Below are 19623 nucleotides of genomic sequence, written 5' to 3'. Positions count from 1 at the left end.
CTCTTGGTATTGGGGTTATAAGTTCGAGCCCCACGTTGGGCATAGATATTACTTAAAAATAAAACCTTTAAAAAGATAAAAGATGAATGAATTTAAAGAAATAATGAAAAAATTAAAGAATGTTAAGTTAATAATAATACAGATGGTCCTTGGATATGTCAGAAGTCATGAAGAGAGCAACTGAGTTTGGAAAACTCTTTGCTAATCCAGCCACATCATTTTATGGCTAAGGCACAGGGAAGTGAAATGACTTGCCCAAGGCCCCAGGGTTAATTAGTGAAAAAACGAGGACCAGACTCTCAGTCTCCAGGTTCCAGGTAATTTGTTCACGTCCATAATGCCCCACTTTTAGACTCTGAGCATCATTAACCTGCTCTTATATGATTCATATTATGAATAAATTTTTATCCACCGCTGACTAATGCATAAGATTCTAACTTTCATAATTGAAGTTTCAAAGACAGAAAAGCCCTCTGGTTCCCTCCAAGGAAAAAGCACTCTCAGGTATAATTACAATTTGTGTTTATAATGCGCCTTTCATTAGGGAACCTGAATGAACTCTAGAAAATTGATCTGATGACTGCTATTATCTTGTTTTATACATTGGGAAACAATGACCCAGACAGGGTAAGTGAATTGTCCGGGGTCGGCCTGATGTCAATCACCGAGAATGAGACAGAATTAAGTCTTCAATCTCCCCTCCCCCCTTGCCCCTGTGGGCTTTGCTTTTCCCACTCATCCCCTAGTCACTTGCCAGATTTTGAATTAGAGGGAACTCCATTAAATGAGATTCTAGTCTAAGACTCTACTTTGTACCTTTGCACCATACGTGTGGTAAGTGTCCAACCTTAGGATTTCCTGTTTTAATAGCCTTGCCTTGTTTTTATTGAGCGTATAACTGGGCTTAAATCTGTCATTTGTTATTCTCTTGGTTGTTGAAAAATGATTTTTTTGTACTACTGAAGTTTTTTGTCCTGCCTGTTTACACACAGGCGGGGAAATAGCTACCACTCCAGGTCAGACAGGACACACGCTGAGATGTTTACATTCTACTTGTTCAGAATTCCTAACTCAACCACTTGACTCGCTACTGGCCAAAAGAAATCAATAAATAAATTCATTGTTTGAGTCATTTATTTCCTCCTTTCGCACAGTGGGTCACATAGTATGTGTGGCCTTTGGTTGACCACAGGAGGTCAGCTCCTATTGATCTGATGTCCTTCAAATGCCCTCTAGTGGTTGAAGGCCCACATGGGCTGTTCCATTTTCTCTTGTGTGAAACACCAAGGTGCCTGAATAAATAGAAGAGCTACCCTTTGAAAATGTGCATCGAAAGCATCCCATGTGCATATTAAGGAACTTAGCCTTCCCCTTTGCTCCTTTGGCCAATTAAGCAATCTCCTCAATAGCAAATGCAGGGCACAGTATTCACTGCTCCGTAGCCTTCAGAACACCCACTTTAGAGCACCCACCCTATCCCTCACGCTGTTAGGAGTCCATGGTGTATATACAATCTCTATTAGTTTCTTAGGGTTGCGTAACAGAGTACCACAAACTGAATAACTTAAAAACAACAGAAATTTATTCTCTTACAGTTCTGGAGCCTAGAAATCCAAAATCAAGGTGCTGGCAAGGCCATGCTCTCTCTGAAGGCTGTAGGGGAGGAGCCTCCCTTGCCTCTTCCAGCTTCTCTTGGCCCCAGGCATTTCTTGGCTCGTGGGGCATAATGCCAGTCTCCGCCTCAGTCTTCCCATCGCTGTCTTCCTTCCATGTCTTTGTCTTCGCATGGTGTTTTCCTCTGTGTGTGTGTGTCCCAATGTCCCTCTTCTCAGAAGGACACCAGATGTATTGGATTAAGGGCCACTCTAATGACCTTCTCTTAACTGATTACATCTACACCAACTCTATTTCTAAAGAAGGTCACATCAGGTACTAGGGATTGGGATTTCAATACATCTTTTGGGGGTATACGATTCAGCTCGTAACAGCCCTTTCAGAGAGGAACTGTTTGTCCCCATTCCAGGTGAAAAACTTTGAGGTATGGGACAGTTTTCACCCTGTGGCCCAAGGTAAAACAGCTGACAAACGGTAGCATAGCTCTGTCCGATCCGAAGGCCAGCTCTGCTTCAGTGCCCGTTGGAGGTGGGAGAGTGCTAACAGGGGCCTTGGCGCCTGGGGGTGCTGTTCTGACATCTGATGAGGAACCGATAAAGGAAATCACAAGGTCTAGAAAGAACGTTTGGTGGTACAGAGTGATGAACAAAATGCTAAGTGCTAGCATCCTTGGAGTTCTTACCAAGCTCCAGGCAGTGTGCTCAGCCCTTCCCGTGTCTGAAATCCTTTACCTTCCACAGTGACACTGACAGAGGTGCTCTCTACCCATCTTACACATGAGGAAACTGAGGCAGAGGGGTTATGTAAACCACTGCAGGTCACATGACTGAGTCAGAGGGCCAGGATTCACCCCCAGGACGTCTGACACCAGCGTCCAGTTATCATAATGCCTGGATTGGAGTTTCCTGACATTCTCTTTGTCCAGGCCTCCAAAATAATTGTTTCATATGTATTGATTTTGTCTCCTGTTTTAAAATGTGAGCTTAAAATGCAACCTGTGGGGAGCAGCACTGAAACCTTTCTACTATGTACCCTTCACAACATCAGGTGCTATGCTGGTCGTATCATAGCTTCCGGAAGAAACTGAGCTCTGGGGTGCAACCTGGTGCATCCCAGCCATACTGTTAAAATGAATTAGGCTGAATGCTGGGGTCTCCCTGAGCATCCTGGGAAAAGACCCCTTCGCACTTCCCAGTCCAGCAAAGAAACATCCTATAGTCCTTAGAAATAAGTACAAGTCAAACACCAGCGCCCCTACAAGATTTGGTCGAACGACGTGTCCGAACAAATCTGCTACGAGGACGTGCTCTCTCCCTAGTGAAAAGCTCTCCAGAAATGTGTGGCTGATCTGCTCCAAGGTGTGTGTCTTGAGTGCAGGGATCAGCCCTCACTTAATGCCATCACTTGCACAGAGCTGTGAATCCTAGAGCCATCATTACAACTAACTCTTAGGAGGAACCTGAGACTCATTTGATCAAGTGCCAAAAGAGGTGAGATGCTGCAGATTTATCCCTTGCCTCTCCCTTGCAAAAATTCTAAATAATCTAAGAAGTTCTTCCAGTTCCACTTTGGAGGTCTTAGAAACCATGCTGCTCGAGTCTTCCGTTGGGCTGCCTCGGGCCTTGGAAAACAGCCAGCTTCTCTCTCGGCTGGAGTGTGTACGCAACTTCAACCCCGGGTGCCGTGGAAGAAGAGAGTGCCCTGCTCAGTGCTATATGTGGATGTGTAAATTACAGCAGATGATGCACTTAGCAATTATGTTCTTTGCATACATAAGCAGGAACAACAGCTCCCAAACTGCCAATATCCTTCTCAATTCTCACAGAATGACTATGTGTCACACGGTCACGCAGCAGGGGGCCTGGAAATGAGATGAAGGAATGGCACAGTATGAAGTTTCAATTTTGGAGAAGCACCCCTCCTGCGGTAGCGAACAAGCAAACAAGAAAAGCCTCAGAAGGCACGGCAGCCTGGCTGCATGCCCCAACCCTCCTGAGGATAGAGATGGGACACGGAGGAGACCGGATGAAGGGGGAGTGGGGCCGGTGACTTAGATGCTCCTGCGTCTGATGAGGCTCCGCGACTACCTGCAGGAGCCAGGCAGTGTGGTTGGAGGCTTTCATGAAAGAGCTGAAGCTACACCGCACATTTCAAGAGGCTGGAGGGGACAGACAGATTACCTAGAGGAGGAGAGTGAGTCTGATAGGGGCTCCGGGGAGCACCACAGGGTTCATGTGCCTCCTCCAAAGGGGAGCTCTCCTGCACCTTATGCAACTGTTGCTAAGCAGGAAGAGCTAATGCTTCTCACTCTTCAGGAAAAGCTGAAAATCCTTGGGTGGGGAGAGGTTGGTGTGGTGTGAGCCCTTTCTCAACTGTATTAACTATTGCCAGCAAATTTAAATTTAACAAATATAACAAATGCAATTTAACAGATTAAATTATTTTAGAACGTTGTCAAGATTTGTATCAGTTATTTATGCTGAGTAACAAACAACCTCAAAACTGGTGGCTGATAGCTGCCTTTTTGCTCTCCTTGTGACTTCTTTGTTTGGGAATTTGAGGAGGCTCCCCTGATTTACGTCTGATCTGTGTGGCATCTGCTGAGGCATCTGGGGCTGGTGGGTCCACTTCCAAAACAATACGTTCTTCCCCCACGTATCTAGCACTGCTGCCTCTCTGCTCCTTGCTTCTCTCTGTCTCTCTCTGTCTCCATGTCTCTCTCTCTCTCTCTCTCTCTCTCTCTCTGAACAGTCTCTCACCCTCCAGGGCCTCTGCATGTGCTCGTGGCATGGCGGTCTCAAGAAGCTGTACATGTAAGTAGCAACCAACTTCCAAGAGGCAGACGAGAGAAGCTTCCAGGCCACTTAAGAACCACACTCAGAAATTTGACCGCATCACTCTCATCTTGTCCTGTTTGTTAAAGCAGTCACAGCGCTTACCTCATCTCATGGAAGCAGAGGCGGAGGAGTGGACTCCATCTCTTGATGGGAGGTGGCGGGTTCACGCCACATGAGAGCATGTGGGACAAGAAATGCAGTTTTATGCATCTTTGGAAAATGCATTCTGCCTCAAGGTCACACGAAACTCCTGTGAAGTGAATATGGTCTGAAGCCCACCTGTTTGCACTCTTTCGGATCCAAAGTGCCTACTGAGGCCGTGTGAGGTACTGAGTAAGAGCATGTATTCTGAAACCAGACTGCCTGGGTTCAAACCCTAGGCCTGTCACTTACTTACTGTCTGAGGCGTCGGGGCAACCGACTTCACTTCTCTGGGTATTAGTTTCTTCTGGTATAACGATAGTACCGTGCCTATCTCACGGAGGTTTTCTTGGGCTGAGGGACTTAACACTTGTCAAATGATTAGAACAGAGCTTTACACAGAATACATGCTCGGCAAGTAATAGTGCATTTGTTTGCTAGGGCTACCTTAACAAAGTACCACAAACCAGGTGGCTCAAACAAGAGAAATTTATTGTCTCACAGCTCTGGAGGCCAGAAGTCTGAGATCAAGATGTTTGCAGGGATGGTTCCTTCTGAGGGCTGTGAGGGAACCATCTGTTCCAGGCTTCTCTCCTTGGCTTACAGATGGCTGTCTTTCCCCTATGTCCCTTCACACTGTCCCCCCTCTATGTGTGACTGTGTCTGTGTCTAGATTTCCCAGAACATCAGTCATATTGGATTAGGGCCACCCTAATTACTTTAACTTGGTTTCCTCTGTAAAGATCATATCTCCAAATAAGGTCACAGTCTGAGGTACTGGGGGTTAGGACTCTAACATATCTTTTTTTTTTTTTTTTTTTTTTTTGGTGCAAAATGGTGGCCAACATATCTTTTTTTGAGGAATGCAATTCAACCCATAACAGATAGGATTGCTGAGATTCATTCATGCAATAGATATCTCTGGCATGGCCAAATCAGATATACAGAGCACAATCCTGTGCCCTAAAGAGACCTAAAATATGTATTTCATATACATATAATATTTATATATATCTATATCTTTTGTTCTCTCGAAGATTAGAGATTCAACATATAGGAAACATGTAATAGTATTATGAGGGTATAAATGATCAAATACCACGTAAATGACAGAGGAAGTATGCTGGTGAAATTTGGAGGCGAGAGAGATCCTGTATCTTGTGAGCCCGGGATGAGACCAATCATGTGGGCACAAGTAGGCTTAAGCAGATTGCTTCTGATAACTGCTCTTCTTGACCACACCTGACTGTTTGACCCTCTGGCTCTATCAAGAGCATCCCTGGACTTTCCCAGAATGCACACTCAGCTCTGGAACAACTCCCAGAGCCTTTTCACAAACCACAGTGACTAAACCCATGGTCTGACCCAAGGCACCGCCTCCGGGACCACAGATAAACCTTTATGGCTAATCACACATCCCCAGATGTGGGCCTTGACACTGTTCTGCCAAATTCCAGACATTTGTGAACCGTCTTAGAAGAGTGAGTACTTAGGGATGCCTGGGTGGCTTAGTCGGTTAAGTGTCCAACTCTTGATTTCGGCTCAGGTCATGATCTCATTGTTGTGGTATTGGGCCCCATGTCTGGCTCATGTGCTAGGCGTGCTTGAGATTTTCTCTCTCTCTCCTCCTGCCTCTCCCTTTCCCCTTACTCTCTTCATGTGCTCTCTTCCCCCCTCAAAAAAAGAGGAGGTGGAATACTCAGGCAAGACTTTGAAGATGAGGTGGAATTCTAAGTAGGACCTAAAGACTGCAGAAGATTCCTTCAGAAACAGAGGCTAGAAAAGACGGCCTCAGTTTGGGGGGCAGGTGGTAAGTGAGCACTCAGAAGCAGGGTGGTACACACTCAGGCGACGTCGAAAGTGGGTTGGGCTGACTCACAGGAAGGCTGTGTTTGGGAACAGAGTAAGGGATAAGCTTAGAAGGGTCCACCTGGTTCCTGGAGGGCAAAATCTCATCTTATTCTCTTATGATGCCTCTCACTAATTGTTGGTCTCACTCTCCTCCCTTCCCACTTGCTCCCCACATACACCCCAACAGTGGCTACTGTAGAGTCATCCTTTGGTTTGATCTGTCCTTAATGACAAGAACCATCTCCAAAGACAGCAGTGCAAGCCGAGTGATGCCAGTTGAGAAGAACTACTCTAGGCATGACTCATGGAGCACCTCTGGGTGACAGAGGCAGTGTGTCTGGTTCTTCTGTTAGATGTTGTGATGTCTATATATCAGAATACCAAGTTTAGACTCCCTGCCTCAGTTGCAGCTGACATACTAGTATGATACAAGGCAGAAGGAAAGTGAGCTAAACACTCAAATGCTGCCTTTTTTTTCTAGTGCCATGACTTGCCATTCATAAGAGCACCTACTGTCAGTCTCTAAGGGGCACCTTGCCCCTAGATACAAAATGAGAACATCATGGCAGAATGGTTATGAGCTTGCACCCCACACCAGACTATCAAATTCTGGGTCTACTTCTTACCAGTGGTGGGACTTTGGAATAGTTACTTAACCTTCTGTGCCACTGTTTACATATCTGTAAAATGGACATAATTATTGTATATACTTAAGTGAGTTAGCAGATAGAAATCCTTAAGGACAGTATAGAAGCATTTATGAAGCACTAGGTAAATATCAGCTCTCATTAATTTTGGCTTCAGGAATATGCAAACTAACATACAACTTAGTGCAAATCTCAAAATCCCAAGACTCTGAGAACTTTGTAGGGATAGGGAGCCTCTGACCATGTAGGAAATCAGGACTAAGAATACATTCTCATCAGCATCTCATTTCATTTCTTCAAAGGAATCCACTTTGGGGTGCCGCAAGGATGGAATGGTGTTTTCCTTGATTTCCAAGAAAGAATAGAATCTGGAATTTGTTGGGAGGACAACCAAAGGAAGGACCCCAATTTTAAGAACTTAAGATTCTGGGGGATAAATCAGTGTGCACTGAGCTACCTTAGTCATCAGTTTTACTTTTTATGTCCCTCTGCCTCAAGCCCACCCTAGCCTCTTCAAAAAAAAAAAAAAAAAGAAAGAAAGAAAGAAAGAAAGAAAACCCAAAAAACCAAACTCAGCTTATAGTAAAGAGGCCCAAGCAATGCAGTGGTGGAATCTTACAACACCTGAGCGTCACCTTCTTACCATTGTCTCCCCTTCTGAGTTAGATATAGCACGTCTTTAAATAGATAGAAAAAATTTACATTTCTCCACATATATTCTATTTATATATATGAATGTATAGCCACATGTGTGCGTACACAGGTACTTGGTTGGGTGTGTTTCTTAACACCTCCGTTATTTGTCCAGACTGTGCCTCTTGCCTTCCCAAATGGTGTTTTTAAAAACTATAATCCTGCAGAGAATTTAACATAGTCTAGAATTACTGCTAACCTAGATCTTAGATCAAGCCCTAGAAAGATGTTGAGATAGGGGGCGCCTGGGTGGCGCAGTTGGTTAAGCACCTGACTCTTGGTTTCAGCTCAGGTCCTGATCTTAGGGTCGTGGGATCGAGCCCTGCGTCGGGCTTTGTCCTGCGTTGGGCTCCACACTCAGCATGGAGTCTGCTTTAGATTCTCTCTCCCTCTCTGCCCCTCCTGCTCGTGCTCTCTCTCTTTCTCAAATAAATAAGTCAATCCAGGGGCGCCTGGGTGGCTCAGGGGGCTCACTGTCTGCCTTTGGCTCAGGTTGTGATCCCGGGGTCCTGGGATCGGGCCCCATGTCATGCTCCCTGCTCAGTGAGGAGCCTGCTTCTCCCTCTGCCTCTGCCCGTCCCCCTCTCCCCCCACTCGTGCTTGCTCTCTCTCTGAAGCGCCTGTCTCTCTCAAATAAATAAATAAAATCTGAAACAAAAACTTCTAAAAAAATAAATAAAAATAAATCTTCAAAAACATGTTGAGATAATATACACCATGTTCAAGAGAATACAAACAAATAGAAACCCACCAATAAAGCTTTATTTTTCAAATCCTGAGAATGGGTGTTGGGGGATGTTACAGCTGTTGTCTTGAGAGCCAAGGAAGTCAGGGCTAGACAGGGCAGTACAGTGCAGAGGTACTACAAGTCTTGAGAAAAAGGGCACAGTTTTAACCTCCCAATCCAGGGGTTTGGCCTTTGGCATCCTATTTCTTTTCAGCACCACGGCAGGCTTGAGAAAAAGATCTTGGCCTAAATTGCATGTGAAAATGATTTTGTAGGTCTCAATCCAGCTCTCGTGGCTGAATGTAGCCCTGCCTAATTTGACACAATTTGGCCTGACTGACAGTGAGAAGCAGACTGCAGGATCTCCCAGGTCAAGGCAGCAAAGGGGTTTGGCCCAGGGACCCCAGAGCATGCTGGGTAGCAGCCTGCACTCGACTGAGTTCTCCCCACAGCTGAGAGAGTCCAGCAAGCTCGTCTGAGATGCCTTAGGTTGTCCACAGAGCACCAAGGGAAAAGTACACTCCAGCGAATCAAAGTGAGGTCTTTCAACTTAACCAAACACGAGGAGGGGGAGAATCCCCCAGGGAGGAAAAGTCCGTGGAGAGACGGACCTTCACCTGCTGTCTGTTTGCAGGCAGGAAACCATGAGCATTCTGACAGCCCCAAAGATCTTTTCATCACCAGCCCATCTCCATTCTGATTGGAGCCATCTGTGCAGCCCCATCCCTACTTTCTCTAACCCTGTCATTCACCTCCAAAAGCCTAATGATTTTTAGGATAGATTGAATTTGTTGGCAGGCATCCTTGACTCTGAGCTTCCCGGAGTCATTATCATTTGACAGATACTGAATGCCCAGTTAGCAGATGCTGTTGGGTACCTGTCCCCTCAATTTGGTCATGCATCACCTTTCTCCACTATGACCATGTGTTCTGGGAGGGGACTGTGTCTTTGGCTCAAGAATAAACATTGACTAGTCTGAACCACTCCTGTGATTACCATTCTCCTGGACAGCTGTTTGGGGGAAGACCTGGGACTCTTGCCCTGAGCAGTGAGATGTGAGAGGAAGTCTTCTGGGAATAACGGAAAGGGGTTCCCAGACACACAGGAGGGGTGTCTCCTGTTCTTCTGTTGGATGTTGTCATGTTTATGTCACTGGAGGTTAAGAGAAGTCTGTTCCTGCCTCATTTGTGACTGAGATACCAGTAGGATAAAGAGCACCTGAAGACCCCTAATGTGGCACTTCCAAACATCCTGTGGAAAACCAGCTTTATAACTCCAGAGGTAAGAATGTGAAGGAAAAGGAGGATTTTGAAGATTTTTTTTTTTTTTGGAGACAACTTTCTTTTAGAGAGAGTTGTTACCACACTGTGGTTTCCCGTCCCTCTAGGGGAATTCGGGTGGAGAATCAACTGTTTCACCTTAGGCTAGAGAGGCTCTGCTTCTTCCACCATCCCTGCGTTTGGGGGAAGCCCTGGAGTTAGGTTTGCCTCTTGCCTCTAGAGATCATGAGAAGGGCTAACAGCCAGGAGCGAGCCAGCCCTTAGAGGTTGTCCTTCACTCAAACTGTTGGCCACAGCCAAAGATAGATCATTGCCAAGTGCTAGCTGTGGGCCACGCAGAGGAGAGGCATTAAGTAGCACATCCCCACAGCACCTCCTTTACGGGTAATGGGACCCCAACAGCAACACCCTGGAGGTGAACCTTAGTCTCCTGGGGGCTAAGGAAGGGTTTGTGACCATTCGTAAAAGAGATGCAGCCCACCCAAGAAAATTACAGAATGACCCCATTGATGGGGATGTCCTGTGAACCCATAAAAGTGTTGCAGGAAAGTCAGTGTTAGACAACAAAAATAAATATGTTAAAAAATTAGATATATATCCAAGCAGATGAATAGATGTAAGACCTTTCCTATGCTCCTACCACTCCTCTGTACCCTACTCCCCTGGTGAGCAAGTAGGGAGGCTGGAGGCACAGGGCTTTTCCAGCACTGTACCCAAGAGACGGGCAGTAGGAGCAGCGTGTACCAGACAGAGGAGCAGATGAATAAGGGATGCCTTGTGTATGGAGAATTTTAGAGCAGTAATAACACTGGCTAAAAATAAGCCTGTTTTTCATTATCACTGTGCATTGACAATGCTTGACAATGCCAGTGATAAAATACCCTTTGCAGGGGACAGACCACTGCCACCGCATTACTCCCCCCCAAGTACCCCAATTGCCCTTACTCATAGGACCCTTATTATGTGGGACAACAAGTTTCCCTCATTGTTTAAGCCATTTGGAGTTTTTTTTTTTTTCCTTTTTTTTTTTTCCTGTTACTTGAGGTAGAAGATACTGAGCTAGACATAGGATAAAGTAAGTTGCTTACCATCAAGAATTGTACATTTTAATTAAGCCAGGTATGGACAGAAGTGGTTTCTGGGGTGAATGTCTCACCTAACTCAAATATTGATGCCAACCAACCATTTATTGTACAGACAGAAAAACATCTGGATCTGTTAACCCTACAAAATAGAAGCTTGTTGGAGAAGGGCAGGAAAGGTTCCTTCCCATTTATAAGTACATTGTAGTTGTTTTACCTGGATGGCTCAGTGTAGGAAATAAGAAACAAAATTTCCATCCCTGTATGGAAATGAGGCCGTCTTAAGTAAGTTAGCAAACAAGCAAGTGCAGGGGACATCTCGTCCTTTACCACCCCACTGCTTTTTTACTTTCTTCTTGTTCCTCTCCCAATGCCTCGGACCATTCCTAGTTACTGTCCAGTAAGTCGACCATCATTCCACATGCTCTTATGGAGGATCTAGTAGACTCCTGGCCCTGTGCTAACCACTGAGTCAGCTGTCTCGATACAGTGGTTTCACAGAAGCCCCCACACAGGAAGAAACTGAGCTTTAAAGTGGCTAAGTGGGACTCAAAGCAAGTTCAGTCCAACTTGGAGGTTCGTGATCTTTCTGCTTGGCTCCTCAGCTTCTTAGAAGCATAGAAATGTAAAATTTGATCCTTTCAATGAGCTCACAGCCAGAAGCCTATACAATGTGGGGGAAAAATGGAGACAAGAAATAAATGTGTAAGTGATGGGTATTGCTTAGACATGCCAGGAGATAAAGAAACTGGTTGCCACACGGAGAATGTGAGCATAGACAATAACAGAGAAACACGTTTTGTCCCTGGGCTGATGCTTCTGGATTTCAGCTCTTATGGCCTAATTCATTATTGGAACTTAATTTTAGCATAATAATAATATAGATATCATTGATTCCCTTATGAGTCCCTTTTCAAAGGGTCATTTACAGTTAAGCCCTAGGAATAGAGAGCTCCCTTAGGGTTCTAATTTTTTTTTTTCTTCCAGTGATATTTTCCATTTGATGGGAATAAATTCTCATGAAGGAATTGGTAGACAATGGGAAAGATAAGCCACTTTCAATCTGCAGGCTCTCCTGGTATCCCTTTATTTATTTCTATGTGTAGCCCATTTCTTCCTAATGCTCTTTATCCTAAGAAAGCAGATATGCTAGAGAATACAGAAAGCCAACTGGGTATTTATCCAAATAATACAGAAACACTAATTTGAAGGATACATGCATCCCAATGTTTATAGCAGCATTATCAACAATAGCCAAATTATGGAAGCAGTCCAAGTGTCCACTGAGAGATGAACGGGTAGGGATTAAGACTAAGCACACGTACCCCAGTGAGCACTGCAATCGTTGAAGGGCTACGTTGTGTAACCAACGCGAATACGACGCTGCATGTCAGCTGCGCTGGAACTAATTTTGTTTTAGTCTTTCCCTATATTTTTATTCTGGTTGTCTTATAATTTCACATCTTAACTATTTAATTCTGGAATTGAATTTTATGTGTGTCATGATATAAACATCTGTGTTCTTGTAAATGTTTTTTAGTTTTTTAAACATTTAAATTCAATTAATTACCATAATGTATTATTTGTTTCAAGGGTATAGGTCTGTGATTCATCAGTCTTTTTTAAAAGATTTTATTGATTTATTTGACACAGAGAGAGAGAGCACAAGTAGGCAGAGTGGCAGGCAGAGGGAGAAGCAGGCTCTCCGCTGAGCAGGGAGCCCAGTGTGGGGGTCAATCCCAGGACCCCAGGATCGGGACCTGAGCCGAAGGTAGACGCTTAATCGACTGAGCCACCCAGGTGCCCCTGTGCTTCATCAGTCATATCTAATACCCGGTGCTCATTATAACACATACCCTCCCCAGTGTCCATCACCCAGTTACCCTACCCTCCCACCCACCCCTCTCCAGCAACCCTCGGTTTGTTTCCTATGATTAAGAGCCTTTTATGGTTTGTCTCCCTCTGTGGTTTCATCTTGTTTCATTTTTTCCTCTCTTCCCCTATCATCCTCTGCCTTGTTTCTTAAGTTCCACCTATCAGTGAGATCATATGATAATTTTCTTTCTCTGATTGACTTATTTCGCTTAGCGTAATACCCTCTAGTTCCATCCACATTGTTGGAAATGGCAAGATTTCATTTTTTGATGGCTGCATAATATTCCATTGTATATATATATACCACATCTTCTTTATCCATTCATCTGTTGATGGACATCTGGCTCTATCCACAGTTTGGCTATTGTGGACATTGTGCTATAAACATTGGGGTGCATGTGCCCCTTCAGATCATTACATTTGTATCTTTGGGGTAAATACCCAACAGTGCAATTGCTGGATCGTAGAGTAGCTCTATTTTCAACTGTTTGAGGAACCTCCATACTGTTTTCCAGGGTGGCTGCACCAGCTTGCATTCCCACCAACAGTGTAGGAGGGTTCCCCCTTCTCCGCATGCCCGCCAAAATCTGTCGTTCCCTGACTTGTTAATTTTAGCCATTCTGACTGGTGTGAGGTGGTATCTCATTGTGGTTTTAATTTGTACTTCCCTGATACCAAGTGATGTTGAGCACTTTTTCATGTGTCTTTTGGCCATTTGGATGTCTTCTTTGCAGAAATGTCTGTTCATGTCTTCTGCCAAAACTCTTCACAGTGTAGGGCTAGAGGGTACATACCTCAATATCATAAAAGCCATCTGTGAAAAACCCACGACAGATATCATTCTCAATGGGCAAAAACTGAGAGCTTTTCCCCTAAGGTCAGTAACACAGCAGGGATGTCCACTATCACCACTGTTGTTCAACATAGTACTAGAAGTCCTAGCCACAGCAATCAGACCACAAAAAGAAATAAAAGACAACTGAACTGGCAAATAAGAAGTCAAACTCTCACTCTTTGCAGATGACATGATACTCTATGTGGAAAACCCAAAAGACTCTACCCCAAAATTACTAGAACTCATACAGGAATTCAGTAAAGTGGCAGGATACAAAAATCAGTGCACAGAAATCAGTTGCATTTCTATACACCAACAATGAAACAGAAGAAAGAGAAATTAAGGAGTTGATCCCATTTACAATTGAACCCCAAACCATAAGATACCCAAGAATAAACCTATCCAAAGAGGCAAAGGATCTGTACTCAGAAAACTATAGAATCCTCATGAAAGAAGTTGAGGAAGACACAAAGAAATGAAAAAACGTTCCATACTAATGGATTGAAGAACAAATATTGTTAAAATATCTGTGCTACCTAGAGCAATCTACACATTCAAAGCAATCCCTATCAAAATACCATCAACTTTTTTCACAGAACTGGAACAAATAATCCTAAAATTTGTACAGAAACACAGAAGATCCCGAATAGCCAAAGGAATGTTGAAAAAGAAAACCAAAGCTGGTGGTATCATAAGTCTGGGCTTCAAGCTCTATTACAAAGCTGTCATCATCAAGACAGCATGATGCTTGCACAAAAACAGGCATATAGATCAATGGAACAGAAAAGAGAACCCAGAAATGGACCCTCAACTCTATGATCAACTAATCTTCAACAAAGCAGGAAAGAAGATCCAATGGAAAAAAGTCTCTTCAGCAAATGGTGTGGGAAAAATTGGACAGCCACATGCAGAAGAATGAAACTGGACCATTTCCTTACACTACACACAAAAGTAGACTCAAAATTGATGAAAGACCTAAATGTGAGACAGAAATCCATCAAAATCCTTGAGGAGAACATGGGCAGCAACCACTTCGACCTCAGCCGCAGCAACTTCTTGCTAGACACATCACCAAAGGCAAGGGAAACAAAGGCAAAAATGAACTTTGGGACTTCATCAAGATAAAAAGCTTTTGCACAGCAAAAGAAACAGTCCACAAAACCAAAAGACAACCGACAGAATGGGAAAAGATATTTGCAAATGACATATCAGGTAAAGGGCTAGTATCCAAAATCTATAAAGAACTTACCAACCTCAACACCCAAAGAAGAAATAATCCAATCAAGAAATGGGGTAAAAAAAAAATTTTAAATATAGTAAACCATTTAGGTATTTTTCTGGAGAGGGTGGATGAGTGAAATAGGAATGGTGTCTCTGTTTACATTTATTTTATGCTTACTTTTAGGTTGATTGTCAGAATGTGAATCACCCAGGATTCTTAGCTGGCCTTCTTTTCTTGCCTGAGAGCATTTGTATTAAGAGAACAACATGATGGGGTTTGAAGTTCCCATCATTTAATTGGATGGCATATGTATATAAATAAAAATTTGATAGGAAGATAGAAGAGGCCATTTTCTATTACCTAAGCTCTTCTCTTGTTATTCTTTTTCTGTGTTTCCATCATACAGAGGTTCAAGGGTTGTCTGTGCTTAGAACAATCTTTACCCATTCTACACAAAAGACGGATTCATATTGACCTGCATCATCCTTCAGAGAATCAAAGAATCTCAGAGTTTAGAAGGATCATAGGAAATTCTCCCAGATTCCACATAAATACCTACATACCTTCTGTAGATACCCCTAATATTTGCTTGAACACTTTCAGTGACTGAAGTAGACTTTTGTGCCGGGGGGCGGTGGGGGGGGGGGCGCAAAATTACTCTAGTAGTGAGACTCAGCAAAATGTTTCCCTTTTTTGTTTGCTTTTGTGCATTAGACTGGACCTGCTCAGGCCTCTTTTCCATGACTGACCTTCAGATACTTACAGATAAACATCCTGTCTTCTTCCAAGTCTTCTCTTCCCCAAGATAAACATCTTCCATTGAGAAAACCACTTTCTCTATCCTCCATGATTCCGTCCTGGCCCTTAAAATAGTAATTTCCACCTTCCAGAAGTATTAACCAAGATTTTTTGACTTGTTCCCTGTCCCTTTCATTTTTTCCCCCCAAGAGCTGAGCAGAACCATGTCTTATTGGGGAGATTGATAACGAGTCTAGAACATGTGAGGCCAAGCCTCTGATTGGCCATCTTTTTGGCAAACCTGCTAGGGCTTTCACCCCTGCTCTTGCTTCCATATGGTATGAAGACCTGGATCAAAGCCCAGTACTGCCTTCTAGAGGCATGGCTAGAGGATCTTCTTCGTCCTTGTTCTCTGTGTTTAACAAGTGTGAGGCTGTCCACAGATGCTCCTTGACATGGGCTGGGTCATTGTCTCTTCCAGTAGCTCAGTTCTTGCGAGTATAGCTCCTAAGGTCTAGTTGGTGCAGGTCCAAACCATACCCGTGAATGCAGTTTTGCCAACAGTAAAGATGATAGTCTGAGCTCCTCAATGTTTCTCACTTGCTTCCAGATTTGAATGGAGAAGGGTTCGGGTTATCACCCAGAGGAAAGCCCCCCCGCATATTACTTTATACTGCATATGTCTCAGTTTCTAGCCTTTAGAACATACTCCAGTTTGTCCAAGTCCTGTCTAAGTGGGATTCTCCGAACTGAACAAAATAACCAAGTGTGGACTGACCACATAGAAAGTTCCCTGTTCCAGGCACTAAAACTTGGTAACTAAATATGTGAGTCACAGAGTCTAAGTATTTTATGCACACATCATATTTTACTGGAGTAGAGTCTCCCAAAGAATATTGCCCCTTTGGAAACCTACTGAGTCACCACCAACTTCCTTTCTGCCCCATCACTTTCAAATAGGCCCCCTTCCAATCATGAAAGTGAGGCATCAACAGGGCTTCAGGTTCCCTGCTGTAGAGACGTGCGCCCAGAAGAGCCGAGAATAGGATCACCCGCTAATGAAAACTACACAAGGGAACGAGCAGACCCTGACACATCCCTCACCTCCATGCTTTAGGGGCTGGGCTAGAGTCCTTCTGATTCCAGGCGGTTGGATGAAGGAGTTTCGTTTAGTTTTTAAACCATGGACAACTAGAGCTTTGAGGATGTTTTCTACCCTGTGGGTTATCAGTCTCCTCGTTCCGTTTCTTGGACTCACTGTACAAGGGCAGACATCTGTATTCAGGAGAGCTGCTCTTTTCTGTTACCCACCTGATTAAAATACATTTTGTGGGATTTCTCAGCCTTAGAATGGATTCCTTTAATAAGGCCAAAATAAAATGTGTGGGGCCAAAGGAGAGGAATGGCTGGCTCCCTTTGATGAAGGAAAACACCTTGACTTCTAAAACTCCCAGGCTCTACAGGGAGAGTCCTGGAGGGAGGGGGAGGATTGTCATCTGATTTTCCCTGCTTCTGGGCCTCCCTGCTACCACCGCAGTCAACACCAGAGGTACGGGTGCCACCTTTTTCAAAGCTGTTCTGTGTTCCAGCCTGGAGTAAGGACCTGGGTGTGGTTAGTTCGTTCGGGAGGTGACACCCAAGAGCTTGTGGGAGGGATTGGGAAGTGAGACAGGGAAGCGAAAAAAGCCAAGCAAGGCTATGTTAATGAGTGAGCTACTGCTGAGGATACCTTGGGTTCAGACCTACTAGATACCCTCTGGAAAACTGAAACACACCTCTGAGTTCACCCACCAGAGGCTGGGGAGGCTGGGGGATTCATCCACTGACTCTCCTCTCCCATTGCTCCAAGCTACCCCTGGAAAATGTAAATCTTTTGGTCATCCAGGTTGTACTTAGTGGAGTGGAGAAAGCCCTGTTGATGTCAGAGAAAGGCCTCAGCAGAGAGGAAGGGAGGAGCAGGAAGCTGTGATGGGCAGCTGTCAGCATGCCAGGCCCCGTCTGTTCAAGTAGCAGGTGCGCCCAGGGGGTCTGGCAGATATGGGATGGAGCATCCATGGTGCCTGCTGTACGACTCCAGGAGCCCGAGAGCCAGGGTTGGGGGGAAGGCCCTTTTCTTTCTTTCCATTAGCACCCCCCCCCAAAAAAAAGGCTGTTATTTGAAAACATAATCCTTTGCTATACTAAGATGTAATTAGAAAGAAAGGAAATAAAAACAGATAATATAAAGAAACACGCCAGATCAGGTCTCAAAATACAGGTTGCTGATCCCCAGTAACTGCACACTGTCTGCAGGGTTGGCCCATTTTTGCAGAGCCTTGCCACACTGCTTCCCTGCCCCGAAGCACCAGTGTCTGTCCCCCTTGGTCAAAACGCCCTACCTCCTGCCACACAGGAATGGTCTGGCAGCTTCTTGTCATCTCCATTGCCAAGGTCAAAAGGACCACAGCAGCCTCTTCCTTGGCTGGTTTTCTTGTCTGAGAATAACTTGTGCATATTTTCCCTACAATGTTTTATAACAGTGTGTTCAGGAGCACCTCCAGAGCTGGACCCCTCAGTTTGAATCCTGGCTCTTGGCATGTTGTATGACCTTGGCAAGTTGCTTAATTGCTTTGTGCCTCAATTTCTTTATCTGTCAAACAGAGATAACAAGAGTCCTATCCACAGCATTGTGAGGGTTTAATGAGTTAATATAGAGACAATGACTGGCACATAAAAACACTACATGAATGTTCGGTGTTACTATCATAGGACAAAGTTTACACACAGGTAATTATCTTTCCTTTCAGCTTAGCATCATGAAGCGACCTTCTGTTTCAGAGCCACGCTGTAAAGCCACAACTACTCAGTAACCACCATCTGCAATGAGCATCAGTACAAGAACAGTAACAAGAAGGCCTTTCTAAAGGCAAGATCAGTACTGAGGCTGGAGTGAACTGCTAGGGTCCCATCTCCTTCTTTAACATACATGAATTTAGCCAGGTCAAACAGAATCTTGTCTGGCCTTTGCTAATACCCTTAAAATGGAAGGTAGATACTTGCCAACTCAGGTCCAGAATAACTCGCCATTGCCCGAACTTTCCGTCTTTGAACACATCTGTCTCTTCCGTGGTTCCAGGTGGCCCGGACCAGAAGCTTCTCAGAGAGATGCTGTCAGATCATTATCATACACTTTCTGATTAGACCACATCACCTCTCCTGTTTTCATTCTATCCATCCTATGGAAGTTAGCCTCTGCATTAGAAAAAGGAGAAGCGCAATCAACTTCATCATTTTGGCTACTTGCTGTAGCAAAAGTCTGCATGGGAGAGTTTCTGCGTGGCTGAAGAGCTTCCTCTATTCCTGTGTCCCTTACTATAGATGACTGGATATTTAATCTCTCTACAGCTAACAAGCTACCCCACCTCCTCCTTTCTGTCTAGACTTGTATTTCCAGAAAATTACCAGAAGCATAAGGTTGCAAAAAGTTTTTTCAGGTTCCTAATGAGAAGCCAAGTCGGGATCGTTCTGTGTCAATGCCACCGATGAGGAGGATACTGTAAGTCAGACTAAGACACCTCACATTTGCATCGACCTGAGTCTGGCCCGCTCTGTCCTACCTCCTCTTAGTTACAAAACACGAATCACTCTACCTCCTGTGGTACAGAACAACTTGACCTCCACCCGCACCCCCAGTGGATCATTACTGTATGCTGGGCCAGTCACTGAATTGCCACATGGGCCCCTAGGACTTATTAAATCAGGGGTCACCTCTTAAGAGTCTTCTATGTCCTAATTCAATGTACCGATTATTGAGAGCTGAAAACTAATTTACCCCCAAATGGTGTTAGTATTTTTTGCCTGTGCATTTCAGGTCATTCCCCTACTATTCCAACATGGTGTTCTGTATTGTAATTGCCTGGTTACTCACCCATCTCCCCACATAGACTGTAAGCAGTAGAAACCCAATAATCCTGAGTGATTGTCTCGGGGCCACATAATCGGGAGAGAATCCCAATACAGAAATCAGGTTTCTCTGCTCAGGGTCCGTTGTGCTGTCCCCCAGCATCAGTGCGTGGGTTCTGAAAAGGGTCTTCCCAGAAG

Source organism: Eumetopias jubatus, unplaced genomic scaffold (assembly GCF_037043125.1).
Source record: "Eumetopias jubatus isolate StellerSeaLion01/CBP00866 unplaced genomic scaffold, mEumJub1_p1.0 scaffold_15, whole genome shotgun sequence".
Classification (NCBI taxonomy): domain Eukaryota; kingdom Metazoa; phylum Chordata; class Mammalia; order Carnivora; family Otariidae; genus Eumetopias; species Eumetopias jubatus.
The sequence above is the reverse complement of the archived record's forward strand: the minus strand, read 5'-3'. Positions refer to the sequence as shown.